This window comes from Rhinolophus hipposideros (genome assembly GCF_964194185.1).
Source record: "Rhinolophus hipposideros genome assembly, chromosome: 12".
Lineage (NCBI taxonomy): Eukaryota > Metazoa > Chordata > Mammalia > Chiroptera > Rhinolophidae > Rhinolophus > Rhinolophus hipposideros.
The window spans coordinates 32,448,107-32,469,848 of record NC_138058.1 but is presented as its reverse complement, the minus strand read 5'-3'; the positions used below and the strand labels follow the sequence as shown (position 1 = coordinate 32,469,848).

At 34.0% G+C, this 21,742-nt stretch overlaps 1 protein-coding gene across 8 annotated transcripts in view; it reads right to left on the bottom strand.

Moving 5' to 3' along the window:
- Positions 1-21,742, bottom strand: part of WDPCP (WD repeat containing planar cell polarity effector) — a 331,844-nt gene that overhangs the window by 292,880 nt on the left and 17,222 nt on the right. The window contains exon 1 of one of the 8 annotated variants that reach the window (XM_081069099.1): positions 13,555-13,679. The exons of the other annotated variants lie outside the window; for them this stretch is intronic. The gene's annotated coding sequence lies outside the window, so the exon portion shown is untranslated. Of the gene's footprint in view, positions 1-13,554; positions 13,680-21,742 lie in introns of those variants that run through there. 8 annotated transcript variants of the gene reach the window in all.

The following is a 21,742-nucleotide window of genomic DNA, read 5'->3' as shown; positions in this document are numbered from 1 at the left end:
CCTAAAACTGATAGATACCATATCACCCAGCATTTCCAAAAGGTGTACATTCCCCAAGAGATGTCTATTAGTGTACCTGTTTTCAGAATACCAAAAACCTGCATAACCCAAATGTCCATCAAGAGGAGAGTACATGAACAAACCATGATTATGCAAACAGAATTACTGCACCGCAGTAAAACAAATGAACTACAGTGACATGTAACAATATGGATGAACCTTAGCAATTAGATGCGGATTGTTGCCAGTCATTGCTTTTTTTCCCCCAACAGTGAGTTTATAGACACGTATTACTTTTCACAAATAATTACTAGCTAAAAAAGAAAAACAAAGCTTCTCAGATGAAAAACTTTGGATATTTAAAATATCTGGCTGATCAAAAATACAACTACTATAATGGCAAGGAATGTTGGCCACACTGATCTTAGATAACATTAAAGCAATTAAGGCCCGAAATACATTAAAAGCAAAATGCTGGCATAATATATTGGTTCCCTGAAATCAAATACACATATACGAATTATTTGTTCAAATAAAAGGTACCCATTTGAGGGCCAGCCCGGTGTCTCAGGCGGTTAGAGCTCCATGCTCCTAACTCCGAAGGCTGCCGGTTCGATTCCCACATGGGCCAATGGGCTCTTAACCACAAGGTTGCCAGTTCAATTCCTCCAGTCCCGCAAGGGATGGTGGGCAGCGCCCCCTGCAACTAAGATTGAACATGGCATCTTGAGCTGAGCTGCCGCTGAGCTCCCAGATGGCTCAGTTGGTTGGAGTGCATCCTCTCAACCACAAGGTTGCCGGTTCGACTCCCGCAAGGGATGGTGGGCTGTGTCCCCTGCAATTAGCAACGGCAAGTGGACCTGGAGCTGAGCTGCGCCCTCCACAACTAAGATTGAAAGGACAACAACTTGACTTGGAAAAAAAAAAAAGAGCTGGAAGTACACACTATTCCCCCAATAAAGTCCTGTTCCCCTTCCCCAATAAAATCTTTAAAAAAAAAGAAAAAAAGGTACCCGTTTGAAAAGGGTGTGAATACTTCTATAATCTTCTAGATTTCTCTAGTTGCTCTTTTCTAACCTATCCCCAATTTATTTTTTCTTTCTTAACTCTATCCTAGCACACAGTTAAGCATGAGTACTTTTTGCTTTCTTTAAAACATTTTATATTCTATATTCTATTAAAAAGGCAAGTGCTATTCTGTAATACATCATCTATATATCACATTGTGTGTTTACCACCCAGAGTCAGTTCTCTTTCCATCCTGAAATCTATGTAACTTTACTGACAATGGACACCCCAATAAACTTTAATTTAAAAAAAGAAAAAGAAAGCAAGGCAAATGCTATATCACATTACCCAAATTGTGAAAATTTCTTTCACTAGTATCATGTTCAATCTGTATTTGGGCATTCTTTAAACAGAATGTTAAGAAATGATAACTTCTATTATAAAAGATAAATTTTCTCTACTCATTTTCTTTTATGCTGCTTTTTCCAGTTATTCGCAGAAAAGAAAATTTACCTACTCCAATTCATTTTTTAAAAAATCGTTTTAATTTTAAACATGCCAGGAAGCAAAATAAAATGCCAATTTTAAAAGAGCTATATCCATATTCAGTAACAAGTACTTAAAGGATAACTGCATACATTAAAAAGTAATTCAATTTGAAAAACAGCTACACTGTATCAGGAAGATTGTGAGGTATAAATATATATCTCCTCTTTTGGAATTTACAAATTAGTTGAGAAGATACAGCATAGAGATACAAATAATAAAACAAAAATGCAGAAGATTTAAAAGGAAATACATGATTCAATGCCAAAGAAAAGGCATTAACAAACAAGCTATAAGATTACTTAATACAGAAAAATCACTATGGACCAAGAGTGATTAGAAACAGCTTCTAGGGGAAAATGGAACCCACAATGTGCTTTGTTAGATAACTAGCAAAAGTCAGAAAAAAATAGAGGTGAGAGAATCACATGTAATTAGAACTAAAGATTTTTTTCCGTGTAAACGAAATAAAAGTATATCTGAAGATAATTTCTATAGGGCAATAAAGTTAAGAAAAGTTATAATGATAGGTACCACTAAACTAGAGAAGACCATCAATGTCAAACTGAGGGGTGTGAAATGAAATTTAACCTGTCTGGGCCTCATGGCACTGAAAAGAAAGCATCCAACGACTTTCAGTGACAGTTGGGGGAAGAAGCAATGAATATTTTAAAAGCTTTCAGTTGCCCTGCACACCACCTTAAGGAGGTGGGGTGAGGTTGGGGAGGAGGAAGAATGAATATAAAACTAAGTTGATTTAACTTTACCAGGTTTTTCCAAGTAAAAATAAAATCACAAATGAATAATGTGAACTCTTCAACTGTTTGATTCTATTTATGAAATACGATACTACTTATTATTTTGTTCTCTTTAAAGACTAAGTATTTATTTCAAGTTTGTGGGAAGTATTTCCCCTCATCTTAGTACATGTCAGAGCTGGTTATTTTTGCAGCTTTGAACTTGCTTCAAGGTCTGTCATTTGGTTAGGTCAGGGGATGAATGCCTGGGGTGTTTTGTCCTTTAGGATACTATTCATCCTTCATGCATCTCTGTTTAAAAATGATTTATACACTTTGCAGTATACATATGGAGTAAAAAAAAAAATCCTTACTTTTTCAAATAAAAATAAAAATTCCCATGTAAACTTTGTTATATTCAAGGCAAAATCTTCCACTTATCTACTTTCTATATACATTCAAACTCACCTTTACATCAATCTGATCTATTTAAAAAAAAAACTTTTTCTTTCTAAGTAGAGCATTCTATGTGAATTGGGTCATAGGGATACTCAACTTTAGAAAAAAGAGGACTTCTTTTTTTTAATTATGCTGTGGAATAACTTAAAACTAACAAAAAGTTGCAAGAATAGTACAAAGAACTCATATACACCCTGATATAGTTTCCCTGCTTGTTAACATGTTACCCTCATTAAACTTACATTCTCTCCAAATATATGGTGATGGAAGGAGAACTGACTCTGGGTGGTGAACACACAATGGGATTTATAGATGATGTAATACAGAATTGTACGCCTGAAATCTATGTAGTAACTTTACTAACAATTGTCACTCCAATAAACTTGAATTAAAAAAAAAATAAAAAAATAAAAAAAAAGCTTACATTCTCTCATACACACATACCATATTTCTCTGAACCATTTGAAATTAAGTTGCAGACATGATGTCTCATTACCCTTAATACTTTCAGTGTCTATTTCCTAAAACAAAGACACTGTCCTACATAACAACAATACAATCACCAAAATCAACAAATTAATATGAACATGATTTTATTTAAACCAGAGACCTAATTCAAATTTCACCAATTCTTCCAATAATATCCAGGATTCAATCCAGGATCATGTTTTACAATTCACTGTCACATCGCTGGTCCCCTTCAATTTGGAATAATTCCTCAGTCTTTCATGACCTTGACATTTCTGAAGCATACAAGCCAGTTACTTTATAGAATGTTCCTCAATTTAGATTTTCCTGATGTTTCCTTGTGATTAGATGTAACTTAACGTATTTTTGGCAAGAACACCACAGAAGTGATGCTATGCTCTTCTACGTTTATTATACTATCAGGAGGCACACACGGTTGACATGTCCCATTACTAGGGTTGGTAAATTCTATCACTTGGTTAAGGTGGTACTAGCCAAGATATCCCTCAGTAAAGTTAGTAAGTACTTTGTATTTATTAAAAAGTAATTAAACACACTATGTAATATATAGATGATGTATTACAGAATTTTATACCTGAAATCTATGTAACTTTACCACCAATTGTCACCCCAATAAACTTTAATTTTAAAAAAAGTAATTATTTTGTGGGGAGATATTTTGAAACTATGAAAATATCCTGCTTCTCATCAAACTTTCACTCACTAGTTATAGCATCCAATGATGATTTTGCCTAAATCAATTATTATTGTGAAGGTTCCCAAAGGTGATTTTCAAATTCCAACATTTATCTAGACTTTTAATTGGTATTCTATTGTAAGGTAGAACCTTCATTTAATCCCATTTATTTATTTTTTTTTACATAAGTATGTACTCATGCATTTCAATTTATTCAATAAGTCCAATCTATCATTTAGTTTGATGCTCAGCATATCACTGATATGGCTGGTAGAGCTCCTTCAAGATGGCGCCTGTGTGCTTTTAACATGGTTTTATGATTCTTTCAATATTTCAATGGTTTCTGGCACAGCAAGTTATTTCTCTGAGGAGCCCTGATTCCTTTTAATGGAGAATGATATTTAGAAACCAAGATCTGGCCACGAGTGTACTCTTTGTGACTGGATTGTCATTGTTTCCAGGCCCTCTTAGGGGTCAAAGCTAGGAAATATACAGAGGGTGCCAAAAAAAATTATACACATTTTAAGAAAGGAAAAAACTATATTAAAATTGTAATACTCAATATATACCAATAACAAAAGATGAATACAAGTCATGTGTATTCATTTTTTTGGCACCCCCGGTACACAGTCATTTATACAAATACATATACATACACATATATAGCCCACTGCTGGTTCTGAAAGAATTACATTTGTAATTCTAGTCTTAAGATCATCCAAAGAAAAAGGTTTGGATATATATACAATGGTTTTCACATGACCTCCCCAAAAAGTCTAATAAAGATAGAACAGATGACGGAAGAGGGCAAGTAAGACCTCCTCTACTGATTCACTGGTCTGAGAAAGTGTCAGGCAGAAACTGTCACACAAGCAATGCATAGCAGGTGTTCTGTCATGTTGAAAAGGGATATTATTTAATAGAGTAGTCACTGCAGTGTGGAAATGAAAAACTTCTAAAGCACTGCTAAGATTCATCACTAATTACAGATTCTTAAAAAAAAAAAGGTCAAAAGACACATGGCCACATATCGTATAATTCTATTTATATGAACCATTCAGACTAGGCAAATCCACAGAAACAAAAAGATTAGTAGCCAGGGTCTGGGAGGAGGGGAAAATGAAGAGGGGCTGCTATGGGATTTCTTTTGGGGGTGATAAAAACGTTCTGAATTAGGTAGTGGTGATGGTTGCACACTTTGAGTATACTAAAAACCACTGGACTGTACACTTTACAAGGGTGAATTTTATACTGAATTATTTTTCAATAAAAAACGAAGGACCACTAAAGCAAGACTTCCTAATACCATGTTTCCCCGAAAATGAGCCTTAGCCAGACAATCAGCTCTAATGCATCTTTTGGAGCAAAAATAAATATAAAACCCGGTCTTACTTTACTATAAGACGGGTCTTGTAATGCAAAAATTAATAAGACCCACTATTATATATTATATTATATTATGTTATATTATATTATTTTTTATTATATATTACATTACATTACATTACAAGACCAAGTCTTATTTAAGTCTTGTAATGTAACGTCATGTAATATAATATTATATAATGTAATATAATAGTGGGTCTTATATTAACTTTTGCTCCAAAAGACACATTAGAGCTGATTGTCCGGCTAGGTCTTATTTTTGGGGAAACAGCGTAGCACACCAAACGTTAACTTTTGAAGATTCTCATGTTGCCAAACTTTTGGATGCTTTCCTGTACACCAACCAGGCAATTAACATGTGACAGACAATACTGCCACACAGGTAGGAAGGTCAACTTGTCAAAAATATAATTGGAATTTTTAATTTTTCACTTCATTGGTTGACAGAAGTCTAACTTAGCATGGTAATCTTCTTGTAGCTTTGGAGTTTCACTGTTAGAATTCTGTAGCCTGTGGCTTTTAGAATATTTTATTCAGCAGATGTGCAGTGCATGTTTTGGGCACTCCTTGCCAACACCATTACAATTTCAGTCACAGTCTCTATCTTGCTGGCATCTCCCAGATCCAGACTTGTTGTAAACTAAGACGAGGGTCCTTGATTTTTTTAAATCCAGTTGTTAATTAACTGTGGGGAGCCTCCTTCTTATAACAGAAACTGGAATTTTCTTTTTACTGTGGACCAAGAGCACAGTTAACTTTTTCTTCAATGCTTGCCATCTTCAATTTAAAAGACTAAAACAAAAAAATTACAATTTTGTCATTCAAAATTCATAAAATATTTGCATATAAAAGAAATTTAAATAAACTTTAAAGAGATATTTTTCTAAGTCTGTAGCATTTATACTTCTAAAGTTATTAAAGCTTAAACCTGCACTAAGCTATTAACTTTGGAACCCTACTAACATATAAAGATCTCAAATTTAGCCATAGTAATTTAAGAAGGAATAGTTAGGAAATTCAGAAGACCACTGCCTACACAAAAACTTGCACACCCTAAAGAGAGAGATGATTTTCTTTTCCAAAATAGAACTTGGAAAACAAACAAGAAATATAATAATTGTTTGTGTAGAAAATCAAGTATAAGCAAGGGCCTAATTAAAGATGATGTAACTGATCTTTTTTAATTTAAAAGTTCACTGAAAGCCATCCTGAGATACTAAAGGAATTGAGTCAATAGTGTCATTCAGAAGAATCCAGTTAAAAACAAACAAGAAATTTGGGAAAGTGCATAAAGATTAGAAAAATCCCATTCAGACACAGAATGTTGACGGTGGCAAGATATTAGATTCAGTGATTCTGAAAGTTTTATATCCACTAATCTAACTTTTACTGCTTGAAAAGTAAAGGAAACACAGACACACACACTCACACACACACACACGGTGCCAAAAAAACGTATACACATTTTTTTTAAGAAAAGAAAAAACTGTATTAAAATTGTAATACAATGAATGACACTAGCATTCATTTAATTAACACCATCTTTTGAGCAAACGTCATACTACACATTGCTACCGTAATTCAACTTTGAAAAATTATACATAGATAACGTTTCTTAAAATGTGTACATTTTCTTGCCACCTCCAGTGTGTGTATGTGTGTGTGTGTGTATTACAAAAAATAGGATACTATGCGGCACACTTATTTTTAATAGGCTAATCAAGAAACAAAAGAGAAAATTTAGGAGTCTTTGAGGTTTCATATAACACATACCTATTAGGTGGTTACAAACTGGTTATAATTTCATTTCTAAATGTTATGAATGGATAAGAGCTATCCAAAGGGAAATAATAAATGCTGTTTTTAAGAACTGTCCTAGGCCCAATGTTAGCTAACTATTAATATTTTCAGCCAATGACATAGATAATTAGCTGAAAAAAACTATCAAATACCTAATAAACCAAAAAGGAAATAACAGACCTGGTCAAAGTCTCTTTAAGAGCAACTACAACAGTCAAGAGTATAGTCTACTTATGTAAAAATATGATGGACCCAAAAGACAAGACTACTGCCTAAATGACAAAAGCAAAATGGGACAGCATTTATCCTAAGGCTTGAAGACCATGAATAGGATAAATACGGAATGATTATCAAGTCCCAAAATAATAGAATTAAAAACAGCAACCCTCAAAGATTATAGAAGATTGTTTTAAAACCTTACTCCAAAAAAGTACTGTATTTTTTAATGAGCAGAAACCTATAAACTTATTATAAATACATGACTAAAAGTACAATTAGATTTAATAAGGGTTTAAATAAACGGATGGATGACCATTGGTCAGAACCAATAAAAAATAGGCTAGAAGATATAAACCTTGAAAATACATAGTAAATATTCTAAAGAGCCACAGACAATTAAAGAAATATTCAAAACCCATAGGATATGAATTATAGTAAGACAGCTAGGAGCCACTAAGGAAAACAAGATGTCAGCGATTCAGCATTGTGCCTAGATTCAGTTCACTTCTGAATTGCTCACTGTGTCTAACGAGTATCTTGCTCATTGTAAAATCTCAAAGATTTTATATATTAATTACTATATTGCTAAGCAATCTAGAAAGCAAGCAGGAAACCAGTGTATATATAACCAGGAATCCCACATTAGTTAAGCATCTATTTTTAAAAAGCACTAAATTCTATTACAGTGTATACAACTGTACAGAAAAGTTGTAAACCTGGCTGGGCATGTTGAATTAAAAACCTACAAACAATTTAAAAGTCAACAAAGAAGGCTGATAAACCAAAAATCTCAGATTATCTGTGACACTCACTCTCCCTCACCCCCCACAGGTACATATACAAGCACCACCCAGTTCTGTCTATTCTATTTCCAAAATATTTCTATCATTCGCCACCATCATCTGCCATCATCACAATTTATTACAGCCTCCCCAACTAATCTATATTCAATACCTTGCTGCAGACAGATCCTTTAAGATGTAAAATGAATCCTGCCCCTCTCTAACATTAAATCCACTAAAAAATCTCATCTGTTGTCCTTTACTTGGCCTGCAAGGCCTTGCGTGTACCTCTTCCAATTTCTCCAACTTCACTGATCCCACCTTGCTAAGCTTTAGCCTCTCTGTCTTCTTTTGAGTCCTGAACACATCGGGCTCTTTCCCTCAAAGTAAGCCTCCTGACTAGAGCAGAGGAAGTACCCCAATGAGCGGTACAAGAAAACCTTTAGACTCTATTACATGCCTTAAACCTCAAGTGTCTACACTGTGTGTAGTTATAACCGCTCAAGGTAACACAAGAAAAAGGATGGGGACGTGGTTGGATGATGGGCTCCCCACCCGTCTATTAGTAGGGCCACTTAATACAGAGCAACTAAAACAAACTACAGAAATAAATGGGCATTGAAACTAAGATCACAATTATCTATAATTCTCGTTTTAAAACTTTGATATTAGCAAAACATGATTGGTCTCATTGACTTGATGGAAACATTACAAATGCGAACTTACAAAAATGTGTGTAAATAAAGTATCACTTTTGTTTTATACATTGCAATAAAATGAAATTTTTAACTTGGAAAAAATTTCTTTGCTATTTAACAAAAGAAAGTTTGAAAATATAACTATAGCGTGTATTGCCAAACAGAAATGGCAGAAGATAAAACAATGGAGTATTTTTATGAACTTGATACGGAGAAGAGATTCAAAAACTGCTTATGTCCTTCCCTACCAAGTTATAGCCTGATTTTTCTCTCTTCTCTTCTTCGCCTTCATCTCACCAATTTTTCCCTTGATTTTCCTAGTCCACGCTATGGCAAGCTCTTGTTTTCCAGTCAGATATATTGGAAGAGGAGCCGTAAGAGAAAATGAAGGGTTAAGGAACAAAATAAAGCCAACGGATGAAAAATTTAGGATAGGAATTATCTGCCCCACAGATTGATCAGGGAAATACATCTAGACTGATGACCAGTATCAAGCTTACCTAGGAGAGAGTGAAGTGTATATATTATACATGGGAAAAATAGAATACCAAGAACATTAGAAGTAGGAATTGAAAGTTTCTCATATTTCACATTTTAACAAATACTTTACCATTAATTTAGTTAATTTACTGTACTTTATTTGCAATATGCTGGTCATGAAGCTTAATTCAGGTTTCATTTTCTGAGGAAGTATAATGCAGTTGTGAGGAGCACAAGCTCTAATGTTAGGCTTCCTGCTTTCAAATCTTGGCTCTGCCATTTATTAGTTATGAAACCACGAATAAATTATTTAATTCCACCATGCCTCACTTTCCTCATGGTAAATCAAATTAATAATAGCAACTACCCTATTAAGGTTGTTGTAATGAATAAATGTGACAATACACATAAAGAGTTCAATATAATGCTTGACATACAGCACTCAATATGTTAGCCATTATAATTATTATTTACCAGAGAGTTTCAGCATTATTTCAGTACTTTTACAGGCTGCTGGTATTTTCTACTTACCATTTAAAAAGTAGCTTATGTTTGAATATCTAATCACTTAAATAAATTTGTAACTCTTCTTTAAAATCTGAATTCAGCTGTATGCCAGCATATTGAAAACTGCTAACCTTATATTTTAGCAATACCTCTTATACATTATTTTTTAGTGGTTGCTCTAAGGATAACAACATACGTACACCCTTAATTTTTCAGTCTCTTGGGAGTTAGTATTGTACCACTTCATGTAAAATGCAGGAATCTTGCAATTTCCCTTCCTCAAAATTATGCTATAATTTTTTTTACATATGCTATAAACCGCACAATATAACATTATAATTTTTACCTTAAATAGTCATATGTGTTCTAAAGAAATTGAGAGAAATAAATATATTTACCCACATATTTCCCATTTTTGGTGTTCTTCATTCCTCCAGAAGATCCAAGTTTCAATCTGGTATAATTTCCCTTCAGCCTGAAGAACTTCCTTTAGCATTTCTTGTAGTGCGGGTCTCGTGGCCACAAAATCTCTTTTTCGTTTGTGCAGTGTTATTCTCTCCTTCCAAGTGTCAATTTCTTCCTGCTTATGGTCACTCTCCCATGCATTCAGAGAATTGTGGGTTTTTTGTATTTTGTCCAGAATTTTTAATGGTTTTCTGCAGGATTAGTTCAATACGAGCTACTCCACTATTATTAGAAGCAGCTAATATTTTAAGATGCCAGAAAAGTTTTAAATATTCAAAGAATATTCTTGGACATGTGACCATGAGGTAAAAGATGGATTACAATACTTCAAAATGATGTATTTATGGTTATCACTATTAGTCCATAAATTGATTCATGCAGTTTAGTAGGTTAGCAACCTAAATTCAGCAACCTAAATTATGTCAGCACTGTTTCTATTTTACCCACAAACAATATATACACTTTATCCTGTATAAATGTGATAATGATCATATACGAAGATAACTATGTACTTGGCTGTTTCTTCTACTAGAGTTTTATTTTTTTGTTTTGTTTTGTTTAATAAACAACAGAAACCAATTCCAGTTAATTGTAATAAAAAAGAAATTCATTGCATGAAAATGAGGTGCATCACAGAATCTATGGCAGCCTAAAGAATCAGGCTCCAGAGGAAACCAAAGGAGGCAAGGTCTGATGAAAATCCTAAACCATACACTCAGATACCATAGCCCCTGGAACCCACTGAATCGTACTCATCCCAACTCTCCACTCCATACTGCCAAACTCACACTACACAGCTGTATCCTCTCATCTGAGTAATTTAACATCACTTCCTCAAGCGTCAGTGTCCTGGGCAGGACTATTTGATTGGCTCACAGTCTAACCACCAGGGATATACAGGTAGAGCCTACCTCACCATATTTAATACCACCCCCAAATAAGAAAGGTATGCAACTATAAGGTAGTTCTAATACATTATTATTTATTATAAAATAGATGATTGGCAAGGGAGCAAATATTGGAGCAAAATCATACAATATGGATTTTGTAAAAATAACATGTCATCTTTGCTTCTTTCATGCTTCAGTGCTTCTAATTATTTTAGAGTTACAGTATACCCAACTTAAAATCTGACATACAAAGCTCTCATTTATAAAACAAATAAGGCAAGGAGGAATTAATTCCATTAGAAGAGGATTCTTGATTTTCAAAAGTATTCTTTCCTGGATTCCTTCAAATAACTGGTTCCTGCATTACAATTAAAATAAGATTAGATTTTTAAACACCCTATTTTCTTGTAGTTTCTGAACCAGAACACAGGTTTTAACCATTCAACTTTTGCATTTACCCCCTGAACATTGTATTATTGATTTACAGATTCATGCATTTTTGGGTTACCTGCTCTCACAGACTTTACATGACTAACCTGAAATAGCTGGGTGGACATGAAACAATTTCTCTCTTGCGACTAATAAAATCAAGCTAATATAAAGTCCCAAAGAAGGAACTGGTTTTGAACAGTAAGGAAAAATTGTGAAAGACTGAAATTTAATGGGTGTGTTGCATGGCCATTTGCCTGTCATTGATGAGGCTTTTTAAATAACTCTATATAGAGAGAAGTTGTAGAAAACTGATAATAATACAAATAATTCCTGTCTACAAAAATGCAAATTGGTCCTGATTATTGTCAGTGAATCAGTTTTCCCTGTTCTACACTGACTTGTAAATTCATTACAGCATTTATTTGATTATATTTATAAATATAGTCAAATATATGGTACTTCAAAACAGCAACAATATCTTAACCTCATTAATTAATGCGTTAAATAAAAACTTTGACTCATATTCAATTTACATTTGTATAAAAATCATGTTCACATTCTCTTTTAAAATGTATCCTTTAGGGGCAGCCAGCTGGCTGAGTTGGTTAGAGCGCAAGCTCTGAACAACCAATGTTGCCAGTTCAATTCCCACATGGCCAGTGAGCTGCATCCTCCAAAACTAGATTGAAGACAACAAGCTGCCGCTGAGCTGCCAGAGGGGCGGCTGAATGCCTCAGTTGGTTAGAGCGCGAGCTCTCAACAACAGGGTTGCCAGTTCAATTCCCACATGGGAAGGTGGGCTGTGCCCCCTGCAACTGGACTTGGAGCTGAGCTGCGCCCTCCACAACTAGATTGAAGGACAACGACTTGGAGCTGATGGGCCCTGGAGAAACACACTCTTCCCCAAAATTCCCCAATAAAAAATAAAATAAATGTATCCTTTAACAATAGTCTGGTTAGTAGAAGGCTAAAAGGAAAAGATAAATATACACAATTGCCACCAATAATTCTATAATACAACTTTAAATAATATGGCGAAGGAGAGGTTAGAAAATAACTGCTGTAACTAAAGAGACTAAAAACCATTGATAAAATAGTAATTTCTCTATATTATATGATAAAAATAGCCTAGAAATGCAGTGTTCTATACTATAGACACTATGTCTGTCTCTCTCCACATACACAATATATATACATACACACACACATATACTATATAGTATTTAGTATACTGTACATATATACTGTACATATCTTATACAGTATATATACAGATACTGTACATATCTTATACAGTATATATAGTATATAGTATATATAAAGATACTGTACATATCTTATACAGTATATATAAATTTGTATTACTATACTTACATATAGCAAACAGCACATATAGTAAACAGTATATATATATATATATATACTATATATATAGTACATATACTATATATATATATATATATATACTATATATATATGCTGTAGACAGTATAAAAATGAGAACTATCCTAATAGTAAATGGATAATCATTTCCACCACTTAGAATAAGAATCCAGAAAATAACTATGAATCCTAGACTCCTGTATTTTAACTCTCACCCAGATGTTTACTACAATGAGGAGCACAATTTGTAATTTGGGATATAAATAAGCAAAAGTTTATTTTCTTTTTATAAGCACACAGTTAAGCAATTTTATCTTTCAATTAGACATAGGTTAAATATCCAGCACTAGTTAATAGCTTTCTCATAATCAACTTATAATAATAATAAAATATGATTTTCACAGCCAGAAAAGATCATGTTCTTTTAAAGTTTTCACGATAAGGTAGTTCCACAATTCAGTTTCAAACATTCCTAAGGTAATTTCAAGTAATAGTAACCAAAATGCTTTTTAAAAATTCCTTGGCAATGAGTTCTATTCAGTATGGTAACTTAATTCATTTTAGATGCATATTTTAAACTTTTATATTTAATCCTACCTAGAAAGCAATTTCCAAAGTGATATTTCCTGAAGTCAAAAGCCAGACTTCATGTCTCTAGAATAATCTTGCCTTGTAGTAGTTTTAACTTCAGTAAGTCTATATGCCCTTCCCAAAGTAACTGTGGCTGGCCTGGGCTTGTTATAAATAGTTGGTTCAGTCAGACAGCTTTTTAAATGTCAACACACTTAACAATTCACACGATGTACAAGGCAAGTATTGTACTTTAAAATAAAGATGGGTAACCTCTTGTGAAATAAAGTTAATCATTTGGGAGAGTCTGCTTAAAGGAAATGGGATAGCTTTATGTTCTCTAGAAAAGAACTGGGAGGGTATCTCATCTCACTCTTCCCTCTTTATCCCATTTCGAGCATGACCTAAAGATCAAATGTTATATGAATGACAGGAAAAAGAAACATCATTAAAGGATGTAAACTTGCAAAATCTAATAGTCATATAAGCCTGTGAGATTCCAAAAAACTGTTTCGTATTTTTAATACCTGAAAATAATCAAATAATTTTGTTAAATACAAATTTTCCAAGCTCCCTAGTATATCCCTTCTAAAATTTTAAACAAATATACTTGATATGGAAAATAGTATTTTATCCAAATATCAAATACTATCCTGAGTATTTGAACAGCAAACACAAACAGTCCTAATCCCAATCACAGACTATGTTGTGAAATGTTAATGTATTTAAAATTTTTAATTATACATGGAATTAACTGAAATACCACACTTTAAACAATTAGTTATTAATATTTCAGTCATGTTAAATAACAGAAACACATGAACAAGTGCAACTCAATGCAGGAAATTTTTAAAGGCAAACTGTACATTATGAGAAGTCTAGTTTTGCCTTCTGGAAAATGTTAACTGCTAGCCTACACAGATATTCACAGAAGTGCTGAGTAGCTCTTTTAAGGAAAATGCTAAATGATGATGCTGTAAACAGAAAAGTTCAAGGAAGTATACTGAGTTATAGTTATACCTCTCAATCAGGCCAAATTAATAAGGCAGACTTAATTAACAATCATGGTTTCACAGTATTTTTAATGAATAATACAAGGTATTATTGAAAATACTCCTCCTAGTTTTATACCAATTTTCAGCATTATCATTATTTAAAATAAATATCATATTAATATTCTGAAAATAACTCAGAAAGTAAATCTCTTAGGTCACACTGCCTACAGACAGAAAAGGGCTCTGTTCTAACAGACATCGCCAACTGTATTGGCAGTAGCCACTGAGAGAAATTGCCCTCTCCATCAACCTTACACGGGGAGCTGGCCACAGGATATTCCAATGAACAAGAATGAGCTGTGTTTTGAAAATCATGATTCCTCTCCAACTGCACCGCCTCCCCATATGATTGAGTCGGCTGGGAATGGGCACCTGACATAGCCTAGAGATTGGTAAGCAAACAATAAGGGGCCTGGTAGGGAAAGCTTTGCCCAAACAACAATGGTAATGACCTCTCAAGCCAGCCTACCTGTCTATCTCCATCCATCCATCCATCCATCCATCCATCCATCCATCCATCCAATCCCTCCCTCCCTCCCTTCCTCCCTCTATTTCTATTTCTGAGGAACTGTGGACACACCAAACAGTTAAGAGCAGGAAGCAGAAAAATTTAAAAAGAAGTCAGGGTACTGGTAGATCTATAGGACATTATTGAGACAACTGGCAGAATGTGAAGATGAAAATAATACTAACAATAGTTGTAAAAGAAATATATATATGTACATCATATACATATATACGTATATATACATATATATACATATACATACATATATGTATATGTATACATATGTATGTATACAATTTTTTTTTGTATATCTGCCCCCTGTTCCTGACACAGGGCTCCTGAAACCCTTGTAAATAGGGGTACCAGGAGAATCTTTTGTTCTAATATTTAGTGTTTAACCCTAGTTCCTGGCACAGAGCTCCTAAAACCTTTATAATTTCTTAAGTGGTAAGAGCTACTAGGAACCTCTTTTCTTCAAATATTTGGTCTTTGACCCCCGTTCCTGATACAGGACTCCTAAATCCCTTGGAATTTTCTGGGTGATATGAGTGTCTTTTGTTCTAATGAAGAGACTCTGGGTGGGCTCCTGGATGGTTCCTGCAATGGGATCGGTCACCAGAAAGACCAAGCCATGATTAGAAGCTTGGAATGTTCATTCCTTCCCTCCCTCCCACTCCCCTTTCTCTACAAAGGGGAGAGGGACAGGAAATACAATTAGTAATTGATCATGCCTACATGATGAAGACTCCATAAAAATCCCAACACTATGGGGTTCGGAGAGCTTCCAGGTTGGTGAATATATCCACATACTGGGTGGACAATGTACCCCAACTTCACAGAGACAGAAGCTCCTGTGCTCAAGCCTCTCCCAGATCTCACCCTATGTACCTCTTTCTCTGGGTATCCATCTGAATCCTTTATCATATCCTTTACTATATAACAAACTGGTACACATAAGTAGGTGTTTCCCTGAGCTCTGTGAGCTGTTCCAGCAAATAACAGACTCTAAGGAGGAAGAGGTCATGCGAACCTCCGATTTGTAGCCAAGATAAGTTATGGGTAACCTGGGGACCTACCGCTTAAGTCTGACGTGGAGGGAAGTGTCATTGGACTGTGCCCTTAACCTGTGTCATCTGATGCTATCTCCAGGTAGATAGTGTCAGAAATGAGTTAAACTGTAAGATGCCCAGCTGATTTTCAGAACTGTCTGGTATGGGAAAAATCCCCACCATTTGGTGACTAAAATGTCAGAAGTGAAGTGCTCCGTGTGATTAGTAAAGGAGAAACACAGGAGGAAGACTGAGTTTTTCCTACACAATAGCACGCATCAATGTCAAATTTTCTGACTTTCACAATGATGTAGCAGTTATAAGAATGTCCTTGTTCTTGGAAAATATTCACTTAAGAATATAGGGGTATAAAGCAGCATGATGTCCTCATTTTACTTTCAAATGGTTCAGAAAAAAATAGCAGTTGGAGAGGGCATAGAGAAAAAAAAGAGGGAAAACGTGTGATAAAGCAAACGTGACAGGACGTTAATTGGTAAATCTGGGTGAGAGGTCTTAGAAAATTTTTGTATTATTTTTACAATTCTTTGGTAAACTTAAAATTATTTCAAAATAAAAAAGATTTTTAAAAATAGCTGAGCTTCCAAGAAAGAGGAGCTCCTCTTTACCAAAAAAGAAAGTAGGAACTGTGTTAGGAAAAAGAAGGTATTGTGTAGAATGAGGGAAAGCACAAGGAGCCCAGGAAACAACTTGGGTTGAGGAGACAGCGTTGTAAGACTGAGGAGGACAAAGGGATTAGAACTCTCTAGAAAGACAAAGAGCCACAAAGAGAACTCCAGAAAACTTCCAAGGATTCCCCTTGAGAATTCAGCTGAGTACTCACAGTAACTGCATATGAGGGAATTTCATAAGGCCGGGGAAAGAAAGATCAGAAACGATTAGAGATCAGTGCGTGGCACTGGGGCTAGGAATAGTGCCTATTTCACAGCCTGACGGAAAAACTTTGTGATTCACAGTAATTGGGTAGAGGATCCAGATAAGTCCTAACTCAAGAGTGGCGAATTATTCACCCCAGATTGAGCACTACTCAAGTACTACCTAACAGGTCTTAAAAGAAAGTCTCAAACTGTTTTCAAGTAACTTAACTGCATCCCAGACTAAGTTTAAAATCATTTATAGAAAAACAAAAATATCCAACACCCAAAAAGATCATGTTCACAATGTCTGGCATTCAATAAAAAATGACCAGGCATCTAAAGAAACATAAAAATATGACCCATAATAAGGAAAAAATCGATCAAAACCAACCTACCTCTGGGAAAGATATTAAGACACTATAATTAAGAGACTAAAACATTAAAACAATTATTATAATGTATTCCATATATTCAAAAAATTTAGATGTGAAAAATGTAAAAAGATCCAAATCAAACTTCTGGAGATGAAAACTATAATATGTGAGATGAAATATACAATGGATGTAATCAACAGCAGATTAGATGCTGCAATGAAAAGATTATTGGCCTTGAAGACATAGGAATTAAACTTTACAAAATAAAGCCTAGCAAGAAAAAAGAATTTAAATAATGAACAGAGCATCAGTGAGCAGTGGGACTACTTCAATCAGACTACCATACCTATCATTTGAATCCTTCAAACAGTGGCAGGATGGGGAGGGTAGTGAAGAAATATATAAAGAAATAATGACCAAAAAATTCCCAAATTTGTTGAAAACCGAAAGTCCAGAGATCCAAGAATCTCAATGAATTCAAGCACAAGAAACATGAAAAACTACAGAAAGGATATCATAATCAAATTACTCAAAACCAGTGATAAAAAATAAACACTTAAGTACAAAAGAAGATAAAGATAACAGCAGATGACATAATAAACAAAACAAACAAAGGCAACGGACCACGATTTTTAAAGTACTGAAAGAAAAAATGATCAACCAAGTGAAGATGTCTTTCAAAATCAAAGGCAAAAGACATTTTCATACATACAAAGCTGAGAAAATATTTCACCATGCAGTCCACATTATATTTTTTCAAAAGGAAGTCTTAGGCAGAAGGAAAATAAATCACACTATATTAAAAATATAGCTCTACACAAATCAAGTACTGAAAATGGTAACTTCACGAGTGTTAGATGTTTTTCTCATTATTTAAATCTTTTAAAGATATTTAAACAAAAATAATAACAATGTAGTATGGGACTTATAACTTATGCAGAAGTAAAATGTATGACAACCACAACACAATGATCGGGAAAGGCGAAATGGAAGTAAATTATTTAAAGTTCTTACACTACAAATGAAGTGATATAATATCACTTGAAGATAGATGTGACAAAAGCATGCATGCTATAAACCCTAAAGCAGTCATGAAAATAACAAAGCCATTACCACTAATAAGCCAACAGAGGAGATAAGATGGAATAAAAATTTTCAATTAATCAAAAGGAGGAAAGGGGGAAAAGAAGAACAGATAGTACAAACAAACAAAAATGGCAAGGCGAGATGACAGATTTAAACCTAACCTTGAAAATTTGCAAATATAAAAATCCTTCTCTTAGGGCAGAAGATTTTTGAAAGATTTTTATTCTTTTTCAAAGTTGCTGGTCCATAAGAAAAAAAGCTCTAAGCTACTCTATATGTTTTTTATAAAATATCATATAAACAAGGTTGATCAGATGTATGTGTATTTTAAATATGTAATAAATATATATTAAAATATATTAAAAAATGAAAAAAGATACCCAAGTACCCATACATCTTGAGAAGCAGCAGATTACTAATATTTTGAAGACGCCTTTTCTCTCCACCCCAGGCAACTACAATCTTGAATTCTGAATTAATCATTTCCCTGCTCTTCTTTATGGTTTTACCAGATGGTTATGAAACCCTGAATAACAGAATTTTTACACATTTTTTAATTTTATAAAAATAGGATCATACTGTATAAGTGAAATGATTTGCTTTTTCACTCAACATTTTTTATATTCATCCATCTTGGCATGTGTAGTTATAGTCCATTCATTTTTAACACATTCATTTATTCTCCTATTGATGGGCAAATGAGTGTTTAGAGTTTTAGTCTTAGAAACAACGCTTAAGAACATTCTCGTACATCTGATTTAAATGAATATCTGTAGGAGTGTAACTGCTACATAATGTTTCCAGATTTTATGGTCACTCTGTGTTATTATCCCTATTTTATTAATAAACTGAAGCTTAAAGAGACTAAGAAACTTGTTCGAGATTATATAAAACCAGGTAATGGAGTTAAAATCAATAAATTCTACTCCTACTTAAAAGGAAAAACTCAAGGTTAGGTAGCTCATATTCCTGAAAAGAATTATTAAAAAGAATACTGACAGTGTGTGAGGGCTCCTTTTTCTCCACAGCCTCTCCAACACTTGTTATAATTTGTCTTGTTGAGGATAGCCATTCTAACAGGTGTGAGGTGATATCTCACTGTAGTTTTGATTTGCATTTCCCTAACAGCTAGTGAAATTGAGCATTTTTTCACATATCTTTTGTCCATTTGTATGTCTTCTTGGGAGAAGTGTCTGTTCAGTTCTTCGGCCCATTTTTTAACTGACTTTTTTTTTGTTGAGTTGTACGAGTTCTTTATATATTTTGGATATTAGCCCATTATCGGAGGCATTTAATTAAAAAAACACAGAATATTGATGGATAATATTTTATCTTTTTTACATGAAGTTCAAAGAGTAGTTCCCAGTAATTGATTCTAGTCAATTTTACCTCTTGACCACTCACAGAAACTTAATTACCTGAAGATCACATGAATACAACTTCCATCCTGTTAAAATATCCTGCACTTCACTGTTCCTGAAAATTCTACTTAAATATTTTATGGTTAAATATATTGGGATGTGTGTAAATTGTGTATGCATAAAATAACAAAGATAGTAATAATGCAGTTCTCATTGTGATAATTTTAAATTACAAGCATTTTTATTTCTTCCATTACTAAATTTGATTTTAGAATTACTTATTACCAAAGTGAGTGTAGTAAACATTTTAAAAAATACTCTGTATTCATTTTTAGCTACTTGAGAATACTTTCAAGTAGCTATTTGTGTCATCTAAAACAACCAAATAATGTCTAAGATACTCAACATTATTCTTGCATTTAAAAAGAGTACCAATCCAAAAGTTTTTATTAGCTAAGTCAGCTAATAACTATTTAGCATTGCACAATCCTTCAATTTAAAAATACTTATGCAGAGAGGATTCTGGGAAGGTGGTGGAGTAGGAAACACCAAGAATCTGTCTCCCTACCAAGACAACAATTACACTGGTGGACTCTGTCTGATGTAACTATTTTGGAACTCTGAAGTCTCTTGCAAGATGGCAGCTTCCAGGAGAAGACCTGAACTGGTGCTTTCAGTAATTTCAGTCGATTTTAATTCTTAGCTCACTAGCAGCTACCCTTCCTTTAATTCCAGACACATGACAGGCGGCTGTGCATGCGTTTCTGGAGCAACTTACACACAGTTTATGGTAATCAGGTGGAATAAAACAACTCTATCTTCCAAATATTGAGGGTCTATACTCTTATTGCTGATTACTGCTTCTAATCACATAGTGCAGACAGAGAGGTGGACACCCATTGTTTTTCCATCTCCCTTCATTGTTGCAAGACCCTCCCCCACTGGCTGAAGTGACAGCTCATGGATTTAAAGGGCCAGCACCCTTTTTTCCTCCTCTTCATTTTTCGCTTTTTTCCTCTTTGGGGAACCAGACATTAAAAACTAGCACATTAAAAAAAACCACTGCTTATACAAGGAAAATTAGGAAGTAACCATGCATGCCCCAAAAAAGGCTCAGAAGAGACCTGAGCAGACATTAAGTTTATGCCTCAGTAGGATCATCAGCACAGGGACAGCCTACAACAATTACAATAATAATAACAAAAAACAGCAAGCTCTGGGTAATGTGAAAATTTGAATTACAGAGTTACCACCAGAGTTGTTAGATTCAAATATCTAGTGTTCAATTAAAAAAAAATCACAAGGCATACAAACAAATAGGAATGTGTGGCCTGTTCAAAGTAAATAAATTTAAAAAAAAAGTCTATGAAAGACTTAATGGCAGATATTCTAGGCAAAGACTTTAAAACAACTATCTTGAACGTGATCAAAGAACCAAGGGAAAATGTAGAGAAAGCCAAGAAAACAATGTGTGAACAAAATGTAAATATCAATAAAGAGATAGAAAATCTAAAATAAACCAGAAAGAAATGTAGAGCTGAAAAGTACAATAACTACTATAAAAATTCACATGAATTCAAAGTCAGACTTGAGCAGGCAGAAGACTCAGTGAACTTTAAGAAGGGACAATGAAAATTATGGAAACCCAGAAACAGAAAGAAAATAGACTGAAGAGTGAACAGAGTCTAAGGGATCTGTGGGACACCATCAAGCAGAAGATAGGAAGAAAAATGTAGAGAGAATATCTGAAAAAGTAAGGACTGAAAACTTCCCAAGTTTTAAGAAAGACATGAAATAAACATCCAAGAAGCTCAACAAACGTCCAGTAAAATGAAGTCGTAGGACCCATACCAAGACACATTATAATCAAACACTAAAAAGAGCATCTTTAAAGCAGCAGGAGAGTG